Raw genomic sequence first — 26,341 nt, 5'->3', positions numbered from 1 at the left:
CACCTAACCCCAACATTCCAATCCTCATGAGCCACTGCTTCTCCATCAACTCCCATACTTCCATATGTACTTCCCTGAGTCCTAGAGAGCCTGGGTAATTCTGTGATCGCAGGATCAGACAGGTAACTGTAGGATGAGACTCTGATTTCTGGCTAACTTATTTATAATTCCCACTTGCCATTGAACCTTTACCTCCACCCCTCTCCAAGTGTACTCTGCTTTCCCCATATCCCCACACTGCTACTCATATGCTTCCCTCCCCTTTCATGTTCCTCATGTCTACTCCATTCTGTTTAAGAAAATTTTACCCATCTTTTAAGATCCAGTTCAGACGTAATTTCCTTTTTGAGTTCTTTTTTCATTTTTCTCTTTTGAGCTATCTATATTTCTAGTACTCATTATACTTCATGTCCATTAAGTTACTTTACCATTTAATTATATAAGATCTTATCGTTACGCACTATTCCATTTTAAGGTAACTTAATTCTTCAATTGTGCCAACAAGTGCTTTATGAAGGGTAGAAAGTTAATAACTCAAGGTTGAATGATTATAAGTAATATAATAGATAGAGGTAGGTAGATGCTGTCATTTCCTAAATGAAAGAAATATTTTTAAGATGTTCCTAAATTTCAGAAATCAGATTGGCTGCAGTTGCAAGCTTTTGACTTCCCAAAGTATTTTGATTTTCTTTCATATTACCCTACTTCACATGAAGCTTTAAATAGCCCATGGAAACAATCCATTAACAAAAAGCTTTCAGGAACAATTAAGAAATTGTTGGAAATTTTCTAGGAGGTGGAAGGTGAGATTTAAATAAAAATCACTAACAAATAATTTGGTAAATTCTCATTAGATATGCCTGGCATTGTGCAACTCTTTTCTTAGCCATGCTAACCATTTTCTCTATCCTTACAACACAGAGAATCCCTGTACTTCCCTCCCCTCACACACTTTATTTTGCAGAGATGCTTCTTCTTTCATCTGGGAACTAAACTGAAATGAGTTTGTCCCCCTTAAAATAAGCTTATCAGGACATCTTACTCAATAAAACTGTTTCCCTACAATTGAATTATGCTATTTGCTAAAAACAAAAAACAAAGACATATTTAAATCATTATATCAGTAGAGATGGCTTTGTCTAGGTTTATATGCAAAGGTGGCTATAGCTACATATTGGCTGATGTCTCCTAGTTATACAATTTTATTGCACTGAAATAATGACCTCTTACATCACATTGTAATAGCCTTTTCAGACATTAATTTTTCTCTTTATTTCTTACTTCTCTTGCACATTCCTAACAATCATTCTTCCTCTGCTCCATTAACAATCTTTTTTTACTCAACTCTTTCCAAACCCCTGATTCTCTTCCTTCTGTAGCAAAGTGAATCTGTTTCCATTAATTTTTCTGGATTTCTAATAACGAGGTTTTGTACACAGCCCTAGATATCCTAAGACTTTGCATCAAAAAAAAAAAAATATCGGTAACTTGTTCAATTCAGAGTAGTTATTTCTGTAAATCATGGGGTGTATCTTCCTCCATGTCCTGAATCTTCATATTTCCTCCACTTCATTAACTTCATAAGCCACATCAACTCTGGTTCCTGTTAGCTTCTATTTTCTCTTTCAATTAATGACAAGGAACAGTGGGTGGTGAAATTCTGGGTAAACACACACTGAGTATGCACCATACTCTCTGTTCACAACTAGCCTCCAACACAGTAATGTAAAGTAGAAATTGAGAACTAAGTGGATCATGCCAATACAGAAAACAAAAGAGGTACTGAAAGAAGGCAAATTCATGGCTGACAGACACTGCATGTTTTACTCTAAAGAAAAGGAAAAGAAAGTGACTAGGAGAATAAAAGTAATAAATCCAAGAAGTCATAAGGATTAAACATTTTTCCCTTGAATGATTCTTACCAGACTTATTTTAAAATAAAGCCTAAATATTTGTGCTATTTTTGCTTAAACAAAGTATTAACTGTAAGTTATAGGATTTTCAAATTTTGTCCATGACATACTGCCTCCAGAAACTTTTGGTACATTTATGTATCTATGGCATTTCACAAAGAAGATATAAGTAAACCCCAATGATCTATTATATTCTCATTCATTTAGTCCTTTCCTTTGGACTTTAGCATAGAGATCACAATAGCCACATATGTGATAGCTTCATCTTCCTCATTAAATGCAGCTTCAATGACAGATTAAATATCAAGTCTAATTCATAGATGTCCCGGATAATGGAAAAGGTTGGCACAGCAAGACCAGAAAAATGGGGAAAGCAGACAGGAACAGGGAACAAGTTGGCCTCAAAATCTAGAAGAGTAGAAAACTCTGAAATTCCAAAAAGGTGATATAAATAGCCTTTTTAAAAAAGGCACAAATCCAAAAATTCAGGATTTTTTTTTTTTTCCAGCAGAACCTATCAATAATCACAAGATGGGAGAGTGCAAAAGGTATTGAGTGAAAATGCAAATAGTAAAAGCGGAAGAATTGAGGCAGCCTCAGCCTCTGACTCTTGTGTTTGTCCTTGGGCCATTCTCACCAAAGAATGGATAGCTTTCACCCAGAAATAGTCATGTGACGCATATCCCTTCTGCTCAGTCCCATACCTGTGCAATCAGTGGAGGCTGGGTTTCAAATCAGCACTCTCTTTGATGTTTGGGGAATAAATCATCTGGAGCATTAGTACCTAAATTTGTTACCTCAATTGAGAAATATAGAATGAAATGTTAGTTTTTAGAAATAGTAAGTTAGCCTTTAGAAAGTAGAACTCTGTATGAGTAATATCACCTTGCCAGTAAAAGACACTAAAGATGGGGGAAAAACCTGATTAATCCAGCAAAACTGGAGAAAAGTAAAAAGAGGAAACACAACAAGGAGAGTTTTTAGATAGAATGAAGCAAAATGTTATTCCTTCCAAATCTGCCATTGCATTGCCATCAATACTTTATCCATCCACATATTCCTCTACACTCTCCTTATGTGGGGATGAAGTTCCTAAGACACTTCAGGACATCAAGTCCAAATGTCAATTCATTTGAGTCCCACAAGCTAGTTCTTAGGGTAATGCTTATCAGAATGAGAACAGAAGGCTGGATTGGGGTAATAAAAATTAAATTTACTCTGCACCACAGCGAGTAGCTGTAATTAGAATATTACCAAATACAAACTTCAGGCTTTACTTGCCTTATTTCCTCCCAATGGCACCCACGGGTTATTTATCTCCTCCTCTTCCTTGCCCTTCCATTTTAGTAATACTCCCTAGGCTGATTAGTTTCACTTTTCTATTTTGCTGTGTTTATTATACAGGAAATGATTTAATTACATCTTCTTCAGTTTGGGGATGCTGGAGCAAAATGTCACCAAGCTTTCTATATCATTAAGTTTTACCTATTTGTTCTAGCGGAAAAGGGCAGGTGAATTAAATTCAGTCTTTGGCAACATGAATCTGTAAAGGTGTGGTAAGTCTCCCATAGACCTTCTTTACATGTGCATCTTAGTAGAGAAGCAGTCCTGAAATTCAAAATTCAGCAGAGATAAGCACTGAACAGAATTGATGAGGATTTTGCTCCCTACTCAGAGTGGAGCCAAGAGGACTCTAGACAGCTGCTGGTCTCTGAACCTAACCTGAATGACAAAAGACATAGTAGAGGAGTATGGCTCCCTCCTGATGGGTCATGATTTTGTCAGTGAGCACAACGAGCAAGCAATGTGGATGTGCTACTCCAACTTTTCCAGAGTCCATGGGAGAAGCAATAGGTGGGAGTGATCAGAAGCTTTTTTAGATGTATAGACATATAGACTTGTGCTGCCTCTTTAACACAGGAAAGGATTGGAAAAAAACATACTCAACAGGTATTATCCCTGTAAATCCAAACTGTTGTTTCCTCCAGGCTGAAAGAGGTCTGATTTATTTAACTTGCAACCAGGTGGCTGTTTGGTTTCTTGAAAAATGGTACCATATTGAGAACTTAACATCATTTTTTTTTCTTTTGATTTTGATTTTTCTTTTGATTGTTCAAAATTAACTACTGGTAGTAACTATATAATATTTGGGCAGCCTTTGGCATAGATATGCCATAGATATGGCATAGATATTATCCTTGATGTTCTGAGTACTCCATCTAAGGCCAATTTTTCAAGCACTGTGCTGCATGGATGTAGTCAAAGTATCAGTAGTATAGGCACATGCATATACTTACCTCAGACCACTTCTCTTCCACAGTTACTTGGTGATTGGGTATACCATTCAAAGCTCTGCCCATGGGAGGGTTTTGTCTCACTGTTATCTTTTAAGACAACTTTGAGTGGATTATAGCGGCAACACACTTGAATTTTGCTGACATGACAGCCTGAACTCATCATATTTTGTTATCTGGTCATGGGGAACTGCTCCATAAGGTCACAGTATGATCTGTGGGATTGGTATTAATGCAATAAAGGTGTCTAGAAGAGAAATTTTGGATTATCTTTAACATTTTTATCCTCTCCAGGCTTCCTTTGGCCTGAACTTCAACGTATCCTTTCCATCTTGTTTTACCTCCAATCTTATTACTTGGTGGGTTTGACAAAACCCAGATCTGGATGGGCATCTCCATCATACTTTCACCTGATACTCTAAAGTCAGTTGGCAAGCTTCTACTATGGTCTAGTAGCACAGTAGAAACTACTTTCCAAAAGATGAATAGTTCTCTGTAGCAGATGACGTCATCTTGCCCCAGAATAGTAGGATGTCTGTCTGTGGTATGCCTCTTGTTTTGGTACTTGCAAAAATGTACATGGCATCCTTATCAAGAAATATGTAGCACATAGGATCTGCTATGACATATGGCCCAAATAGCAGCAGGGCTGGTAATGCAGCCTGTACATTCTAAGGAGCCCCATTCAAAATGGAAAACTTTCCATGTTACCCAATAAATGGTTTTACATCATCTGCCACAATTCATCTCTCTTTTGCAGGTACCAGACTGGTAGGTCTACTGGGGATATAATGGTCATTTGTATCCTTTTATGTTTTTGAGGTCAGCACTGATCCCTGTAATTCCACATAGAATGACGTATTGCTTCTGATTTATTATCTTGGCCAGAGTCAGCAAGCTCAAGAGCTTCTACTTGGCCTTTTCTCTCCTTCTGGCTCTTACCACAGGCTGGAGAAATAATATGAGGGTACAGCCAGCTACCAAGTATATCCATACCAACTGTACACTCACACCAGGAAAATGACATACCAGTCCCATTGTGAGACAAACTCTGAGCCGAGACACTATCACTAGTCTCCCTGCACTCTTGCAGGGGAACCATGATGATGCTTTTTGTACCCTGTATTGGAGTCCTCTCAGTTTCTGTATTAAACTACCCCTAAAAGATTTGAGTATTATTCTCCTTTCCCCTTTGAAGACATGTTACCTAGGCAATGGTCATAGCTTCCCAAGAAGAAGGACTAAGAGAATCACAATGTAAACATTGTAAAGACATTTAAGAATCTTTCCTCAAGAGAACTTAGTTTTTTTCTTAAGTCCATGAACTCTAGATCTGAGAATAGGCTTAGGTCTGGAAACTGGCAAGGGATTGTGACTTTTCTATGGCTGATTAAATAAGCCTTCTGTTCTTGCACTCTTGATCATTTTTTTATTATAGATCTTAAGCAATACTCTTGGGGTTGCCCATCTATCTTGACCTGAGGATCACCATGTTCTATAAGCTATTACCATGGACTGATCCCTATGGGTCAGAGATCCCTGGTTGCTTTTGACAATTCTGCCCACTACAGGAATTGCATTGATCTTGACTCGGAAATAAGTGCTGCTACCTGGCCTTTGTTAGTTGGGAATCCCGTTACCTTCAGAGAACCCAAATCCACAACAGTATAGCATAATCTTGGCCCTGCCTAAAGAGAACAAGCATCTGATCTTATCTAAAATGCTGGTCCTCCTTTGCTGGCAGATTCCTAAGACTCCAGTGAATGGGAGTTTCCCTTGGGACCTTCAGGGCAACATAGTCAGCCCTTCTCTGGTGTTACATAATAAATCTATTCTGACCTGACTAGTTTTCTGAGCCTTTTGTCAGTATTTTATCCATGCATTTCCAGCTTTTCCAGCTATATATATTTTTTCAACATCAAGGACCTATATTAGCAGCTTGTTAGGAATAGCCATAGGTGTAAATGCTAAAACATTAAACCCTAAATCATAGGTATCCTCATCTCCTCTCCAGCATGCTCTTTTAGTTCCAACTGGTACACATTAGCCAGGTCCTGTGATGTTTTTGATGAATAACCTATTTCTTCCCAATAGTTGCTTGGTCAGGCCATGTGGAGAGTGAATCTAGTTTATGGTTTAGAAGTCATGAGGGAAGTTAGGGCAGATTTAGAAGAGGGCCAGAATCATCTTGCAAGGCACACATCCCCCGTGAAGACTTTAAGTTGTCTCCAAGCAAGGAGAGGATGCTGTCTCCAATCAAGAAGGAGACAGTCCTGCTGGTTTGGAAGACTCAGGGTACACTTGAGAGTCTGGGTCTCAAGGACATCCAAGCTACATGTTCTCATCCTGCATCTCAGGATCTCACTCATTCTTTATCAGGGCTTTGACATCCACCAAGGTGACTTTTGAGGGCTGTTAGTTAGTTCAACAATCTTTGTAAATCTGGTAGTCTGAACACCAGGTCCTGGGACTGAACTTTACAATAGTCTGCCTGTGACTTCAGGACATGAGGAGGTCTTCAGATGCTACTACCATGGAGCTCTTCTGGCTTTCATATGTTGACATAAGAGTTAACTCATCTGCCGCTATGTTTGCTTCCCTTGGTGCATAAATGGCACAAAGCAGCTGGTAATTAGCTTTATAGTCCTTATAATTATAATTGGCCCATCTTGCCCAAATGCTGGAGATACTTTATAAGCCAGTGCAATGCCCCTACTGTTTCATTCTTGCATCCCTGAGATACTGCTGGCCCTATCCCACTCCACTAACAGTTAGGTACTCATTGGCATCAACAGCTCACGTGGCCTTTCTCATGTGCCTCTAAACTGAATTTACTCCCCTCTCAAAAAATAAACTGCCAGACCCTCCTCTTCTTCCCCCCACTCCTATCCCAGACAACCTAATCTGATAAGGTTATTGGAGGACAGAAGCAGGTGAGATTACAAAACACCTATGGGCAAGGAAAGCTCTTATGGAACAATTTACAGCTGAGAAGACATCTTCTTGCCAGCACTCAGCTGGAATTGAGGGAGAAAGAGTGACAGAGATTGACAGAGAAACAAAAGAAATTGCCCTTAATGAGCTCTCAAACTTTCCACTTGGATGAATCCTCTTCCTCCTCCTTCAAGGGGAGAGAGACAGGCAAGGAAGGTCTCCTGCAGCAAAGAAGCTCCAGAAGAAGCACAAGGTCATGTGAAGAAGTCAGGCAGTGTTCTCTGCTACTAGAAGCATGAACCAGTTTTTCTTTACAGGATTATCTTCGCATCGTAATTTGTTTTAAAAAAATCAATTCTTAATAACAGCTCTCTAGATAATAATGCATTTGAATGACTGACGCTGGTTGTTCTTCTGTAATAATCAGCAAGAATCACCACTGAGTACAGTGCGCCCTGGGAATGAATCAAGGCCTGCTGGAACACACGTGATTGCTTTGAGGATCCTAGGATAGGACTTAGGAGGGTCTCTGTTATCTTGCAGTAGCCCTGGGAGAAACTTCTTTAAGAGTTTTAAACCCAATAGGAAATAAAGACTATGCTGCTGAGTCGCAATAATATTCCTAGCATACATCATGCATGATGGGATTTTTTCTACCTGTTGAGCTCATTCTCCCTTTCTGTAGAATTTGGTGGTTTGGCCAGACAGTTGACTCTCTAAGGCACATCTGGCTATGTCATTAACAGTTATTCCTGAATGTTTTGGCTATTGCCAAAGCCGTCTGCTGGTTTACAAAAAAAAAAAAAAAAAAAACAGAGTGCCATCTTGGGAAATATTACTCTTGCAGACTGTTTACCATCCAACTCAGTTATCCAGACAAAACTGTTTTCTTTTTAGCATCTCTTAAAATTCTTTAAGAAAAAATGCAGTGAAGAGTTTATGTCTTTATTTATATTTAGGATTAGTCACTGTAAAGTCTGTGACCTGTCTTGAGAGTATTGTCCTGTTTTATTCCTTATTAACAATCCACTGATCAGAGGTGTCAAAATGCTCTTACGTGCAGAGGTTCCTCCAACAGATTTCCATCTTTGGAAAAATAGAAAACATCCACCAAGAGCCTCTCCCTTCAAATTCTTTTTTTTTTTTTCTCTCCCTTCAAATTCTTAGTAGAAAAGGGGATGTAAGTGGAAACCCTAGATGTTCCTTTCATTTTATCCTTTTGCTGATGTTGGATTTTTTTTTGAGGGGGGAGTGTTCAAGTTGGCAATAAATCATTTCCAGTATGTGACTCATCTCCAGGTAGCAGATAGAAAAAATTGAAACACTGTCCTTTTATTCTCACTTTGAATATAAAACCCTCTTATTGGTGACAATTTTATTTTCAAATTAGTTAACCACATAGTGATATTTCACAAACTTAAAAACTAATATTTTTTTAACACTGCTTATATGCCAGATACTCTTCTAAACACCTACCTCATATTACTCATTTCATTATCCCAACAAGTCCATGAAATGGGTTCTATTTTTATCTTCATTTTATAGAGGTAGAACTGAGGCACAAAAAGGTTATGTAACTTGCCCAAGTAAGTGTTAGAACTGGACTGGAGATTAGGCATTCTTTATCAGGGCCTGTGCTCTTACTCATAAAATTCTATTGCCTCTGTGTTCACTTTCCTTATTCACATCTGAGAGGAAGCTGAACACCTTTATAGAATAGAGAAGGAAGAAAAAATCCTTTCTAAGCCCCATTTCCTTTCTCTTCTGTAGCACAGGCTTGGAGGTCTGATAGTCAATTTGACATGAGAAGCCCTGCAGTGTTTGCTTCTTTTTTCTCTCTTTCTCTCCTTTCTTCCTTCCTTCTTTCTTTCTTTCTTTCTTTCTTTCTTTCTTTCTTTCTTTCTTTCTTTCTTTCTTTCTTTCTTTCTTTCTTTCTTTCTTTCTTTCTTTCTTTCTTTCTTTCTTTCTTTCTCTTTCTTCTTTCTTTCTTTCTTTCTTTCTCTCTTTCTTTCTTCTTTCCCCTCTCTCTCTCTTTCAAGCAGGCTGCATACCCAGCATGGAGCCCAGCATGGGGCTCGAATTCATAGCCCTGAGATCAAGATCTGAGCTGAGATCAAGAGTCAGAAGCCCAACTAACTTATCTACCCAGGTTCCCTAGTCTCCTCTCATTTTCAAACATGACACAAATAATGCTAGAATTTTAGTGGATATACTTGCAACTTAGAGAGCTAGCTCTGACAGCTCTGACAGTCTATCTAGGGAAACCAACCAAAACAAAACCAAAAATGTTTGGGTTTCATGTAACCAATTGTCCTTACAATTACCTCATTTTCTTCATTCTAAAATGCAAGGCATGTTCACACACCACATAGGTGCAAAAAGAGAAAACAAAAGGAAACCAAGAGAAAGGAAATTTCCAACAAATCAGCCATTTTATTTATTTCTGTCCCTTGTTACCATTCTAGTTCAAGCCACAAGCACTGCTTGCTCACTGGAACCATTTCAATAATCTCCTAACTGGTCTCCTGGCTTTTACTCTTGCTTTCCCCTCAATAATATCAATCCCAACATTAATGGCTTCCCACTGAAGTCTGAAAACCTCCAAACTTTTCCAGATCCTTCAAGTTCAGGCTTCTGGCTACTTCTGCAGTTAACAACTACTCTCTTATTAAGAGCTCCTTCTATTAACAGCTTGTCAGCCTCATTGAGCTTCTTGCCTTTATTTTTCTTACAGTTTGTAAAATATATTGTTTCTATATTCCTGAGCCTCTTTATACCTGCTACTTCCCTTTCCATTAACTGAAGGTTGAGATTGACTTCTAGAACCATTTAAGTTTTAAATGTCACTTCCTTAAACAGGCTTTCCTCACTTCCTCTTTCAATGAAATTTTTTTTTGTTCTATTCTCTTTAACATTGTTCTTTCTTATCAGTTTGTTATAATGAGCTTCTTTGTGTCATTGATTAAATCTGTCTTTTTACTAATCAACTGAGTACCCAACGCAAACATCACAGTATGTGTCAGAGAGCATCCACCACCAGGTGGCACCAAAGCACAGCAGGGATCAAGGTGGATTTGGATCACAAGACAGACCTGTGGACTCCAGGTTCATCATGGTTCAATTTCCTCAACATGGCAACATTACTGACCAGCATTTTAATTTTTGGACCATGCACCTCCCCAGTATATTACCCTGAGGTTTTATGGTTTTGTGTTCTGTTCTGATTCCATACTCTGGAAGAAGGTTGATAAATGAAAACAACAACAACAACACATTTTTGATGAACTAGATATATTTCGGTTCTAAAGACCACAACTCAAAAGTTTTAGTGATGTAGAACCTATATCAAAATAAATTACTATCCTAATCGTTAAAGTTATACGCAACCTATTTTTGAATATAATGACTAAGTCTCCTATCCCTTAAGTTGTTCAGTAAGAGACCAGATCCTCAGTTGCCCAGATATTGCATAAGAGATTGAAGCTGCCAGAAGGAGAATGGGTTAGATGACACCAGATATTTTCACTCTTGAGAATCTGTGCATCTAGAATCCAATTTAAATGTTTAAAAATATATAAAAGTTTTTTAAAAAATTGTTTAGGAACTGTTGTTATTACTCTTCAGGGGAATGACAATTCTCCTTTATGGCCATAACATAGTCAAAGTGCTTAGATATTAGAATCAGAATGATCTGAATTAAAACCCAAATTGTGCTAGTTTCTAGCTGTGTACCCTCAGACAAGATATTTTACCTGTTTCCTTATCTCTAAATGGACCAAATTACTGAATAATCATTATATCTCTCTTAGGCTAAAACCATTAATTAATTGCATTTTGTTTTAAAAATAGAGTCCATTCTGCTATAAGATATACAAAAAAAACTTTTAAAAAGCAACAGTTGGTCTATTACCACCACCAATGTAAACAACAAAAGCCCAGAATTTCTCTTTTGCCTATTCCAAAAACAAAGGTGGTTTCTGAGTCACTTTTAAATGGCAAATAATGTAGGAAGATTGAAGCTAAAGAGATTTTTTATTTATTAAATCTATTTTAAAAGTAGAAATAGTTTGGAAACTATTTTCCCCTGTTCCAGTCGGGGCTGGACACATATGCTTTTTTCTTTTGGTTTTCCATCCTCTGGATAATTAAGAAACAAGAGGATTTAGTGCAAGAGAACATAGAAAAAACATTTCTGTATCAGCAGGAGTGCTACAGAGGCAAAAAGACCTTTACTTTTATTAGCTTCAGCAGCTTAGTGAAATTAAAAAGATCACCCGTGGCTCATACAGTGAGAAGTAATATCCAGCAGCTGAAAGACAAGTTGCAGGGGCTTTGACAATAAACCAGCCCAAAGCCAGAAGCTACCTAAGTGTAAGCCCTGAAAATGACAGTGACATTAAGCTAAGATTCAGGGAGCTTTATTCAAATATTCTGATTATTATCTGCATATAAAATAGACTTTAAAATATGAAATATCTTCTTTTTCTAAAAATTTATCTCTATATGTGACAGGGCACTGGACTCAGAGGTCAGAGGACTAGATTATCATTGCAACCTTGTTTCTCACTTGTGATGTGAGAGTCACTGGATATATAAATCCCTACAATCGGGGCCCCAATCTCCTTATCTGTCAAACTGCAAGGCTGAAGCAAATGATCTCTTAACTCTCAAATTCCACCCACTTAAATTCTCTGATGTAAATTCTGAAATTTTCTGATTCCATACAAATTTATGCATTTCTTAAGTCAATCAGCCATTAGTTGAAAAATTCATCCATCACCAACGTGTTGACACTTAGATACAATTTATTCAACCACAAATATGTAATGATTTCTGACTACATGTCAGGCCTTATTCTTAGCTCTAAAGATAGAAGAGTATAAAAAAAGAAGACAGAAGTTCCTACCTTCCTGTGCTTTATATTCTAAAGGGGAAATAGATATAAAATAGGCAAATAAGCAAAATATATACTATGTTAGAGAGTGGTTAAGTGCTACGAAGAAAGCCGGGAGGAAATATCAGGGATTGAAATGTGGGGTCTCACTGGGAAGATCACTTTTGATGAAGGAGGAAGAAGATGAGGAAGTAAACCATGTGGGAAACATTTCAGAGAAAACATTTCAAAGAGAGAAAACCAAACAAAGGTGTGCCTGGCAGGTCTAAGGGTTAGCGCGAGGCCATTCTGGATGCAACAAAATGCACAAGAAACAGAGTAAGAGGAGATGACGTGTATCCATTCAGATCCTGGAAGTCCCAAGTGTGACCAGAGAAAATATGGTAAGTTATTAAAAGTGACACATCCTCCCCACCACCCCAGGCCTTCTTAAGTCAGTCATTCATGGGATGCTTTTTGTTGAGCAAGATGACAGATGAACATGCAAAATTGTGGATCCCAGAGAGGGATACATTGTGCTACAGAAGAATGGCAAAGAGAAACACCCAGGGGGAAGACTCAGAGTTCTGGGAAGAAGAAGAAACACAGGTGAGAGAGGTCCTGAAAACAGCTGAAAGAGAAGGCAAGGAGAAACACTCAAAGCTTGCCAAGGACTCTGGCAGTGGTCTTAGAAGATTAGAGATGGTTAAGTAATTGTTGAGAACTTCACTCTGAACCATGGGATGCTAGCTCCCTCCTCTGTCTCCCTAAAAATTTTCACTAAAATCCTACCTTGGGTTTGTTATTTTTGTCATTGTTGCTCTTGTTTTATTAGTATTAGATTATGATGATTTGTGAGACAATTCCTTCTGGGCATGTGAAAGCAGGTCCGTCTGAGGGAGACTCAGGTATGAGACTTTCTCCTTATAGATGCAGTGGCTCCACGTTCTTTGGAGGCAAAGCACAGCTAACTTGCATATTTGTGCAAGCCTGCCTGTCCTGTTTACGCAAACTACTGTTTAGTGTTAAAGTAAGTACTTCTGAATTTCCTGCTATCTGAATTTCAAACTCAGAAGATAAAATATAATAAAATGGGAACCACACATTTTCCAACATAGGTATGAGCAGTTCAGTGCTGTAAGGTAAGTAAGGTTGTAAGCTGAGTTTCTGGTCTCTCTCTTCCTAGTATTATCAAATTCAGCACAGAGAGAAAGCCTGTGGGCTCTGGCATCTGACTGTTCAGTTTGATAAATGCCATTTCTGAGCAATCTTGAGTTACTGGGTTGTAATATCAATGTTCAGATCCTTTACCTATAAAAATTTGGTTAATTAATAGTTCTTGCTAAAACATGTAAAATCCTTTGTTTGCCAGTATTAGAGTTATAATAATTCCTGACTTTGGAACATTCATATCTCTATTTCTCATTAAGGCAAGTTTCAAATTAACTTGGTAACCTCTATTTACTTTTCAAAATCCTAAGATAGCTTTTCATCAGCTATCTGATGAGAAAACATATCTTGATGACTACAAATATTTTTGGCTTCCTGTTTCCTTGCTTGTTTGGCTTGTTTATCAGGAAAAACATCAACCAACCTCCATTTAAAATCATTCTTTACTGAAGGTGGATTTTTAAATGATGTGTATGTCAGAAAATAGTATTGGTTAATATGAGTTTGCTTTTTCTTTTTTCCCCAACTACTATTTTTTAAAATTTATTAAAATTCAATTAATTAACATATAGTGTATTACTGGTTTCAGAGGTAGAGGTCAGTGATTCATCAGCCTTATATAATACCCAAGGCTCATCAGATCACATGCCCTCCTTAATGCCCATCGTGCAGTTACTCCATCCCCCACCCTCCCCCTCCAGCCACCCTCAGTTTGTTTCCTATGATTAAAAGTCTCTTATGTTTTGTCTCTGTCTCTGATTGCATCATTTTATTTTTCCCTCTCTTCCCCTATGATCTTGGTTTGTTTCTCAAATTCCACTTAGGAGTGTGATCATATGATAATCATCCTTCTCTGATTGACTTACTGACTTATTTCACTTAATGTAATACCCTCTAGTTCCATTCACATTGTTGCAAATGGCAAGATTTCTTTTTTCTTGTTTTTGATGGCTTAGTATTCCTGTGTGTGTGTTTGTGTGTGTGTATCACATCTCCTTTATCCATTCATCTGTTGATGGGTCTGGGTTCTTTCCGAAGTTTGGCTACTGTGGACATTGTTGCTGTAAACATTGGGGTGCAGGTGCCCCTTTCAATCACTACATTTCTATCTTTGGGGTAAATACCCAGTAGTGCAATTGCTGGGTCTAGGGTAGCTCTATTTTCAACTTTTTCTCCAACTACTATTCTAAACTCCATAGTCTTTTAACCATATTTTCACTATTTGTTTTAAAAGTAAATATTTATTGTTGTCAAAATAAAACTTTTTAAAAATAGGATTATTCTTTTTTTTTTTTGGCTGGTATCATCCACAAATTACTTCTCTATTGTTCCACTGCTCAAGTATTCTTTCAATGTTGCTCTCCAAATAACTTGGTTCATAATATGCCTACCTCCAAAATTTATATATATATATATAAATTTTATATATATAATTATATATAATATATAATTTATATATGTGTGTATATTTATGACTTCTTCATGTCTCTCATGAATAAATAAAATCTTTCAAAAAAGTGGCAGTGAGATGAACAGAGGGAAACAAATAGTGAGCTACACAGTTTTAGAATCAACTTATTTTAATGGTTTCCAATGCTAAATGGTTAGAAAGTTTGTAATCTGTTGTGAGATTCCATTTTTAACCTTAGAAAAGCATTTAGAGGATTGTCTAGTTTCTGAGTTTCTACATCAAAGAATTTTGCATTCTTTCCCATTTGTTTTTCTCAATGATATTTCTGGCACCAAGGCATGATTTTAGTAAGTTATCTGGTCTCTAAAACAGGCTGCATTTCTTTTTAATAATCTAAAGTGGTAGCAAATAACAAAATAGATTGACTAAAAAACATGCCATGATCATAGCATGAGTATCTCCACGCTATAAAAGAAGTATAATTGACACAATTTGTTTCTACAAAATTGAGTTAGAGGACTGGCTGGCGTCCAACTATACAACTTATGGACATTTACTCTTCAGAGATCATTTATATTATGTAGCAGATTAAGCTGCTTATTAAAGTCCATATAGCTGACATAGCAGTCAGTTTTGTCTTAGGCTTGGTACAAGTGTTCTTCCCTTTCACTTGTTTCTTTATCTTATGGAATTCCACCTTTGTGCCCATGGCTTCTAACTCCTGTATCTTTGGAAAAGGATCAATTATACTTCAGCCCAGATTTCTTCTTCTGAATGCCAGATCTGAATTTCGATTAACCTACTTAGCACATCCCCTTAGATATCTCAAAATCACTTTGGACTCATCATGCCTAAATTGAAGTCATGATCTTTCCCCCAAATCTGGTACCCAGTAAATGGAACCATTATCCATCAAAATACATAGGCAGAGAGTTAGAATTGGGAACATAATACATAGTTTCTATCACCCATATATATCTAACCTTTAGCATATCCATTGATTTAACTAAGTATCTTTTCTCTATGTCCTTCTCTTATTCTCCAATGCCACTAGTCCAACTGAATATAGGGTTATTCTGCTTTAAGACCCAAATCTGGGATCCCTGGGTGGCGCAGCGGTTTAGCACCTGCTAAAGGCCCAGGGCGCGATCCCGGAGACCCAGGATCGAATCCCACCTCGGGCTCCCGGTACATGGAGCCTGCTTCTCCCTCTGCCTATGTCTCTGCCTCTCTCTCTCTCTCTCTGTGTGTGTGTGTGACTATCATAAATTAAAAAAAAAAAAAAAAAAAAAGACCCAAATCTTTCGTGTAGCCTAGCCATAGCTACATGGACTCAAACTTGAGTACATCCCAATCTTAGCTCCTTCTTTTTGCCTCCATGTTTCAGCCTCACTGACCTTCTCCAGTTCCTGCAATATACAAGCTCCCTTGATTTCAGGGGCATTTGTATACTCTTTCCTGCCAGAAGACCCTTTCTCCCTCTCTTTGACTGATTAACATCACTTTGTCATTCAGCTCTCATGTCACATGTCTCTTCCTTGAGAATTACCTGGCTAGATTTGCTGCCCCATCTCACAGCAGCCTATAATTCCCTTCTTAGAATTGACATAGCATTGTTTGTAGCGACGAAGAACAGTATAATCTTGGCTCATTTACTACTGTACGCCTACATTGTATCACCACATCACTACCTTACTGTGTTTCTGGTGCACAGAAAGGAGTGAATAAGTATCTCTTTTATCAATGAATGCATAAACATCCCAGCAAATGCACTGCAACTTTGCTCTGAGTTGTACTCCTCTTGTTCTTCTAGTATAGCACCTGGGAGGCCCTAGGCAAAGGAAGAGGAAGACTGCCAGTGTGACTCTAATACTAACTCACACATAAAATGTTTAAAATGCGATCTGGTAAACACGTCTTTTGATCCTCAATCCATTCAATTTTTTTTTTTCAAATTTTAGAAATAGCACTGGCAATCTAAAAGCTAGAGACTAGCCAAAGGTTGCAAAAGTTAGAAATTGTGAGATCATCTCTGGAAATCAGACCTTTGACTCTTTCTACAAGGTTATTTCTCAGTTGTTTTCTGTGCTACTTTCTAAGTGAGCTAACAAGCCAGAGATCAGCGGCTGACTCCTTATTCTCATTTATGTTTCAGGTATGTAGCAGAGGCCTGCTCAACTAGCATATCTCTACCCCCCCCATCTGCCCTCTCCTCTACCTCTTGCTCCTGCAGCCTCTATGTGGCATCGCCACTAGGCACAACTATCCTTACTGTTAATATCAGCACATGCTTTTCCATACATTAGACAAACACTCCTTTTCTGTTTTCAATAGTTCAACTAATTCTCATCCCAACCCTCAACAAATTCAGCTGCATATACTCAGGGGAAATAAAAATCAATTACTGAAACCAACATTTTAAGAGTTACTTCAAGTACAGCTTCATCTCAGATGAATGACCAGTTAGCGCCACTGGGAGCTGTAAGAGACTTTAATATTCTTACTCAGGGTATAATTAGTTTTGAAGAAATTCAGACATAATAGTAATTATGATATATTAAAATCTCTTATGCATAGCTGTTTTATGTACATTAATTGTATCTTTTTAAGTAATCTTACTACTTAAATATTATATTTTAAAGATTAGGAATTAGAAATTTAGAACACTTCAATGACCAAATGACCAAATTAGAAAGTGTTAAGCCCAGGATTTGAAGTCTGCCTTCTTCCACACCCCAGTGCTTGAAGATATATCTAGTGCTGGTGATTAGACAATGCCATACAAATGCCACCTATCAGAATTCATTTATAATATAACAACTGGAACAATAGACAGTAATAGAAAGTGAAGACAAGTGACAAAAATAATGGTATGAGAGAAAAGACTCCAAAGGAAAAGGGATTTGAAAATTAATAGTTTTTAATGTTACTTTTCTTATTTCAGTAATGATACTGGTTTGCTGTGGATAATTTATAAATTACAGATAATTTCAAAACACATATAAGTATCACAGTCCACAATCCAGAGATGCCAGAGATGCTTTAATATTAAAGGTTAATATTTTCATACACATACTTCCTGTGCTTGATTTTTGCTTATAAAACCGTGATTAAAGTATAGGCATTGGTGTCACATTCAGTTGGTGGAAAGTTCACTGCACAATAGTACCCTATCAAGGGAGCAAATGGAAGCTAAAATCCAGATTGCAACTCCCTTGCCGGTAGGAGCCCATCATGGGACTGTATTTACTCACAGGGACAGTTGCAGCTTTTTTTTTTTTTTTTTTTTTTTCAGTTGCAGCTTTTAATTTGCCCAAAGACATAGCCTGCTCTCCATACTGAATATTCACAAAGCTGTATTGCTCAGAGGGGGCATCTTTTTCTTGTTATCATGAAGGATGTTTATGGGCTAGGAGTGACCCTGACTGCAATCTGCTTTCTTTATTTACAAGAATTTTGTAGCATCCCTTGGTATCACACCCCTGATAAAAATGAGTCGTCTTATGGTAGTCTACTGTTACAGAAGCTTACCTGATTCAGTTATTTTCTGGTTCTTTATATTTTTTATTAACTTAGTTTTAAAATTTTTGGTAGCCCTCATAAAAGGATTTTTTTAAAAAGCCTCTCACAATGTGTGAAAAACAATAAAGATGTAAGAAAAATTCAGTTTCAATTTATATTACACCTTCTTCCTATTTGTTTTCTGGCATGCTAATATTACTCGTTATTTCTGTCTCCTTGGAGCAAAATTTAACTCTACACTGGACCTACAGGAAATTTTGGGTACAAACTGGTGCTCCATCTTGAAGGAAAGCCTCAGAGAGTACCAGATTTTTGTCTATCAGCCCCTATAAACTGCTGGCCCTTTGAATTTCATCTACTATGTTCTAATGTTTGCTACTTTGACCTTGAGCTGCTGTAGAAGATTCTGGGGAGATCTTGGCATCATCAGTATTTTTCAGTTGCTCTGTGGTTTTGACCAAACTTGAAATGTCTCAACATTTTTTGTTCTTCTCATGATTAGGAGCCACAGATCCCTTTCACATGTGCTTTTCCCTGACAGACTTCCTGTCAGCATTTTTGATTTTGAGCAATCCATTGCAGTTCCTTTCCACATTGGTGCCTTTGGTGATAGTGATAGTACAGATAAAGTTCTTCCTCGGGGACAGGCCTGGCATAGGATGCCTCTACATTAGAAGGGCCTCAAAGCAGCATGGTGCCAAGGTCATACAGTCAGTGATCCACCTGTCATTGGAACTTAGACTTGCAGATCCTCAATTTTAGTTGAGCAGAACAATTAACTTTATCCTTTGAAGGTGTACTGCCTTTTGTGTGTCAAAAGACATTAAACCTCACTTCTTTGTCTGTTTCTTCTCTACTATCCTGACACACAACATGGAATTCAGACCAAACTGCTTCCAAAGCACTTTCTGTAGAAATATGGAAAAGGAGTTCAACAAACATGTGTTCCAGTTCATACACAGGCACGGCAGGGGAGTCAGATTCTCTCTTCAACCCATTCCAGACCCCAGCATCGTGAAGGCTACATCTTGCAGGGCACAGGAAAGGCCATGCACAGAAATATGGCCATTCTTGCCCATTTCTGCCTACCACCAAGGGAATGCTTCTGGCACAGACCACCTTCGTGGTGTCATCCCAAGTCATGCATCCCTAAGAATTCAGTACTTGTCCCAGAAAGCTTGATCTCAGTTATTTTTACCGAAATTTTGATACGACCCAGGTTTACCTCTAACAGAATACCTACAGGGTTGGTTCCTTTAACTTTGGAGAAGATATGTATAGCATTTTTTATATAATTGGCTTAGCACAGATGCCTAAATCATGCTAATCATATAAAGCTAATTTCTAGTAAAAACTTTTCTTTTTTTTTCTAGTAAAAACTTTTCATTCTTATTTGCAAAATTTAGTTGGATTACCAAGTTAGTGCTTCATTAATTCTCTCTGTTGAATTCTGGGAGGGTTTCTTTATCTTTAATCTATCAAGGTTGGCCTGGACTGCTATGCTTCTACCACCACTTTTTGTCCCAAGGTGTTCTGCTTAAGTAGGGATATTATTTGTGTTACTGTTTTCAGAGAACCCTCCATCTCTTTGGCTGCAATTTATTCAAGATTATGCAATGTATACAAAATATTTATTCATTGTGTTTTTACAGGCATTGTGTTTTCTTTGTAAATATTGCCCTTTCCTATTGGGAAGAAATGCCTTTCTCGTTCATTTATTGTCCCATTCACTTGCCTAAAATTTTTACTTATCTGAATGTATCTACATTTTATATCCACCAAAAAGGTTTCTTAGGAGAAATGGATGTTTCTACACACACAAACACACACACACACACACACCCAAGTTTAAGAGTATTTACAATTCAATGATTTTATGTTTTTATATTTTACATTATTTCAGTGGTAATGACAAAGATTTTTGTGATGAAGAGGGTAGAAATAATGCAAAATTTCATAATTTGCAACCTGAAGTTCATAGTTGAGATTATCCCTTCCAGAGAATATTGATTACTCAACAAATAAAAAAGATACCTTAGAATCTAGTTTCAGTAGGCTAACCTTAGGAGCCCAGTGTCTTCTGTCTCAAAACTGTGTCAATTTACAGAGATCTTAATCTTCCTTACAGTGCCACGTATTACTAGCATATGATCCTGGGCATTTTTCTCATTATTGGTTTTCTTATCTATAACATGGAGAAGATAGTATTATCTACATACATCAGCTAAGGACTAAATGAGGTTATTCATTTAGAGTACTTAAGACATGGCCTTGTACACAAGAGTTCAATAAATATTATCACGTATAGTTGAATTAGAACATAAAATCTGTATTCTTTTGTCTGTTCACTTTGATACTTTTGATTTTTTTTTCTGAAGTTGATTTCAATTTTTTTTAAACCTACATTTCTTAAAAATTTCCTCAAAAAAGTGCCTCCTTTTTAAATAGGAGCTGAGAAGGTATGGAAAAAGCACTGATTCCCAAAAGCCCTGATGTTTGGATCTAGTCTCCATTGATACAGTGTTATAGAGTTAGCGGTTCAGCTGATATCTTCACAAAGTTGCAAAAATTTTGGAGATAGCTCCCATAATGGTCCATGGTCATTGGGCCTTACAACTTTTTCTTGTATTACAGAAGCTGTCCTGAAAGATCAAAGGATGAGAGGTGTGTTGTAGTCCTAGAGATCCAGGGTATGGTCAGGCTTGATATGAACATGGAGAATTGGTCTGACATTTAAGGATTGTGCTGAAGAAGAACTGGCACTTCATGGACAGTTAGGGAACCCTGGCACATTTTACCATCAGTTTTTAAGTCTCTGCTCAGTGACATAGCACATGAAACAGGAACATACTGACATGTGCATTAAAAGTCAAGAGATAAGAACTTGAAATTGCCACAAGGAAAGCAATAAAAGTAATGAAGCACATTTCATTTTTCAAATCTGTTAGCAGTGAGGGGAGATGAAAATATCTTTAAAATTACTCTGCATGCCCTTTTAAATATAAATCATCAAAAGGCAGCATACCTAATAGAGGACCACATGTTGAGAAAGAATACATAAGAGCCTTATGTAGCCTCTTACTCATGAAATAAATTTTGCTTTAGATGCCCTTTGAATGTTCAGGTCATGGGTACTGGTCTTGCATATTTCTCCCTAGTATTGACTGTTTAGTGGATAGAGAACGGATTACAAACCGTGAGAGACAGAGAGAGAGAATGAGAGAGAGAGAAGCAGAGACACAGGCAGAGGGAGAAACAGGCTCCAGGCAAGGAGCTCGATGTGGGACTTGATCCCAGGACTCCAGGATCACACCCTGAGCTGAAGGCAGTCGCTTAACTGCTGAGCCACCCAGGTGTCCCTGGATTACAAACCAAAGGCCACCTCACATGAGACACCTTAGTTTCTAAGGAGGCATAGGTTCCATCTTCTGATATGATTCTCAGGGGTAAATGAAAAGTTTTCTATCCCTAAAACAAACAGGCTAAATAATGCAGATGATTGCAAAAAAAAGTAAGGTGGAAGTGAGGAAGGGAAAATGCATTTCAACCTTGCCAGAGTTATTAATATTTGCAAGCAGGGAGCTACGGTTTACATTATTTTCTTTAGCATATACATAGCCACCTGGATGAAGAGGAACAGGCAAGTGTATTCCCAGAGATTAAGTGAAAAATATTACTTTTAATGAAACCAACCTTTTAAGTCTGCTTTAAGTCTGCTCAGTATTTCAGAGGCAGTATTATAGTCAAAGAGGAATTCAAATGTTGTTAATATGCATAAATATACATTGAAGACATTCATCAAAATTCCGCTGAGAAACATAAGCTTCTAAAATCAGTATTGCCGATATGGTCTCTCATAATTTATTCTCAAACATCTATGTGCATGCTTCAACAAATTCTTCTAAACTGGGAAATAAAGCAGTTTTGTAAAAGTGAGAATGTTGTGCAAAGATCTATTTCCCACTTTTAATGACCTCTTTTAAAGCAATTATAGGATGTAGTATTTTTCTTACTGGCATGTGGAAAAGAACAGGGCTTATATATATAAATGATCTTATTATGCCTTGTCATGAAAAGGCTTTAATATGCACATAGAATGATTCTTCTAAATACTTCCTATTATCTTTTGAATGAAAACTTTACCTGTGAAATTTTTGGTCTCAAAGATAGAACATCCAGAGAAAACTAAGTAGGTCACTACTTCCTATTCTAAAGGGTTTTCTACCAGTATTTCGTTAGAAACATGTGAACATCTGTGTGTGAGTGTTGTGCATAAATTAGAAGCCGTTCTCAAAAAATACATAATTGCGAAGATGATTTTCATAAATTTTTAGATATAAAAATGTTAATATCTTGTCTAATACACTCCAAAATATCATCTTGTATTTTTATCCAGGGCTCTATTGTTATATTTAATTGTGTTTTAAAACTGAGGTTCTTGAATAGCCTTTAAAAAGAAGTATGACCCATTTAAGAATGAAGGCTTCTTGGATCAAAGATTAAACTATAAAATGATAGGATACCTGAAAACAATAGTGAAGGTGTGCTGGCAATAGTCAGAAAGAATGAGTAGTCAAATAGTGTTTGAAAGGTAAGGTGTTCTCTTAAGAATATAAAATCAATCCCTGCATCGTGACAGAAAGTTACCACAGATTCAGGAAACACACAGGAAACAATATAGACTCTATCTCTGATAATGTGCATTAAGTACAAGCCTAACTAAAGAGAAAAAGGAGCAGGGTTTATAATGAAATGGACCAGGTGAGTATCCATGCCTATGGCAAGAAGGACAAAGGTCACCAGGGGTTATAGTACTTGGTGAAGTTAATTGCCTTAGAGCTAACTATGGATCTCTTCAAGAAATATAAGATAAAATTACAGGGTATTGTTTTTTTCAAGCCCAAAAGGACTACATGTAGTATCTTGTAGTTCAGATTTACATTTCCTTCTTTGACTAATGATACTGAGCATCTTTTTATGAGCTCATTAATCATTTACTTGTATATCTTATTTGGAGACCTGCTGATTTAAATCATTTGCCCATTTTTATTGGGTATTTGCCTTTTATTATTGAATTATAAGAGTTATTTATATTTTTAGAATTATAAGAGTTATTAATATTTTTAGAAAAATAATGCTGACGAGGATATGAAGAAATTGGAACCTTCATACATCGCTGGTGATGTGGGGAGGGGGGGGAAGCTAGTGCTGCCTCTGTGCAGAGTATTTTGGCAGTTCCTCAAAAAGTTAAATATTGAGTTATAGGACCAAGCCATTCCTCTTAGGTACATATCCAACAAGACAGAAACACATATTCACCTAAGAACTTGAACACTAAATATGTCTATAAAAACTTGTTCATAGTCACAATAGCCAAAAATAGCCAAAAAAAGTGGCAAAAACTTAAATGTTCCTTCAAGGATTATTGGATAAACCAAATAGTTTCTGTTTATACAACGGAATATTATTCAAAAATGAAAAAGAATAAAGTATGGAGAGATAAACCTTGAAAATACTATGCTAAGTGAAAGTAGGCAGACACAAAAGGCCACTTATGATGATTTCATTCATATGAAATTCCAGAACAGACAAATGCATTAAATGGTCATTAGCAAATGGAGGGAACTGGGAGTGGCTGCTAATAGGTAGGAGGGATTATGCAGGATGGTGCTGGAAATGTCCTGGAATTAGTTGATACTTATACAATGTTGTGTGTATATTAAAAACCACAGAATTGCACACTTAAAAAATGGTGTATTTAATATAAATAATATCTCCTCAACAAAAAAGGAACTAGAGCCACAATAAGCAGACATTGGTACCTAGTTGGCATCTAATTGTTCCTGGCTCCATTTACAGATTCAGTAATACAATTTTGAAACTCAAAGTAAACTTAGCAAACCTCTCAGAGGTTGCCCTCTCAGGAGCACAGCCCCTGACTGGTTTAGATTCAAGAGAGCTATTCCTGTTAGAGCCAACTACTCAATGCAGAAATGAGTTCTAAGGGGAGACCTTCATTTTTGATAATGTTGAGAATTTAAGTATGATCCTTCCAGACAAAAAAATAAAAAATAAAAAAAAAAAGGAAAGAAAAGAAAAGAAAAGAAAAGAAAAAAAAGAAAAAAGAAAAAAAAGAAAAAAACCTTTTCTGCAAACCAGTCATTGTTTCTCTTTCAGCGAAGGGACTCTGTAGAAGGAGATTATTCTTATTACTCTTTTTTTTTTTTAAGGTAAATTTTTGTAGAACTTTTCTTAAATTCATAAGGTCCAATTTTTGTGTTTTGAAACATTTTTAAATAAAATGCTGTTGTCAAGATTTCCTGTCAACTGTCACTTTTAATTTTTTTTTTGTTAGGATAGCATTTCCTAATTGAGCTCTGAAGAATGTATACAAATTATGTGAGAAGAAGAAAAAAGTGTGCTTGTTTGTGAGTGGAGACAATTTTATGGTCAGGTAAATTTGGGGACCCTGCAAACCTTAATACTTTGACAATCAACAGAATCTTTATCATCATATGAAAACCTTGAGAAGTCTTATAAAAATGAAGCACAAAAAAAGACAAAAACAAGTCTTTTCAAATTTAACCCAGTATCCCAAGTTTATTTGCCATTATCAAGGACCACTATTAAAATCTTATCATCAATGTTCCCTTGAATACAGTTTGATAAACAACTTGGTGAGAACCTGGCTTTGCCCTACTTCTAAGTCAGAGATAAACCTGTAATTTTGGTTGGGCATTTTGAAAATGCATGATATTTTTTGAAACTCCAGGACTGTTTGGTGCAATTTAGATTTACAATTGGATGCTTATTATCTCTTTAGGAAAACTACATGCTCTACTGGTCCCTGGGCAGTAGTGTGGTCTGTGTATACAGAGGATAGTCTTATGTTCAGAGTAAGTATGTCAGATTGATGAGGGGTGTTATTCCTGAAAAAAAATTTAAAGGAATATGGTTTTAGGGATCCCTGGGTGGCGCAGCGGTTTGGCGCCTGCCTTTGGCCCAGGGCGCGATCCTGGAGACCTGGGATCGAATCCCACGTGGGGCTCCCGGTGCATGGAGCCTGCTTCTCCCTCTGCCTGAGTCTCTGCCTCTCTCTCTCTCTCTCTGTGACTATCATAAAAAAAAAAAAAAAAAAAGGAATATGGTTTTATTTAAGAAGAGATTTAGTAAAGGTAAACTTCTTTACCTTACATTGTTAGAATTAATTTTTTAAAAATTCTAGTATTTTAGAAAAAGTGACCTATGTGAGAATTTAATCCTAATATAGTTTGTTGTATTTGGGGTTTTTTTCTTTCTCACAATGTATGGAAGATTTTAAAGTCATGGTTATGCCCTATTAATTACAGTGAAATTCTAATTTTTTGAGAAATGGTGTTCATTAATTTTCTAGAAAATATTTGGACCCTAGCTGGAACAGAGAGTGTTTTTCAGACAGTTTCCTGGCTCAGATTAGTAAAGTTTGTTCCTTGCTGTCAACACTGAGAATGTACTAATTGTGGGAAAACAGACTATCAAGTTCCAGCCTGCAATTAGCTCAAAAATATAATCTAATTTATAGGCCTTGCAAAATATTACTAAGACTTCTACTCTAATCACTATTTTTTCCCCACAAATATGCCTGACTACTCAAATCCAGCTATTAATATTATGTTTTAGGCAAGAAAAGTTTAATATATGGGATACCTGTCCTCAAGGATTTCATAGTCTGGCAGAAAGCAACAGACTACTGAAGCCTTGATGACTGAACAGGTTGAGGCTGTCACAGATTATGCACATCTAAATATTAAGTTCTTTTTTTTTTTTTTTTTAAATTTTTATTTATTTATGATAGTCACAGAGAGAGAGAGAGGCACAGAGACACAGGCAGAGGGAGAAGCAGGCTCCATGCACCGGGAGCCCGACGTGGGATTCGATCCCGGGTCTCCAGGATCGCGCCCTGGGCCAAAGGCAGGCGCCAAACCGCTGCGCCACCCAGGGATCCCAGATTATGCACATCTAAAGCAGAAGTAGTTTAGAAAGGCTTCATGGAGTGACACATGAACAGAATTTCTTTCAATTTTTTAAAAGATTTTATTTATTTTAGAGAAAAAGCCTGTGCAGGATAGAAGGGCAGAGGGAGAGGGAGAAGCAGACTCCCTGATGAGCAGGCAGCCCGATTTAGGGACTCAATCCCAGGACCCTGGGATCACGACCTGAGCCGAAGATAGCTGAGTAACCTTCT

The 26,341-nt window shown here is 37.2% G+C and overlaps 1 long non-coding RNA gene across 1 annotated transcript; it reads left to right on the top strand.

The window, feature by feature from the left end:
* The first annotated feature begins 18 nt into the window (after nt 1-18).
* On the top strand, nt 19-25,037 carry LOC144321605 (uncharacterized). Its single transcript, XR_013387210.1, has 3 exons — nt 19-122; nt 24,473-24,571; nt 24,941-25,037. It is a non-coding gene; the product is annotated as an uncharacterized LOC144321605 (long non-coding RNA).
* The last annotated feature ends 1,304 nt before the right edge of the window (nt 25,038-26,341 follow it).

Source organism: Canis aureus, chromosome 10 (genome assembly GCF_053574225.1).
Source record: "Canis aureus isolate CA01 chromosome 10, VMU_Caureus_v.1.0, whole genome shotgun sequence".
Classification (NCBI taxonomy): Eukaryota; Metazoa; Chordata; class Mammalia; order Carnivora; family Canidae; genus Canis; species Canis aureus.
Note: the sequence above shows the minus strand (reverse complement) of the source record. Positions and strands in the feature narration are given on the sequence as shown.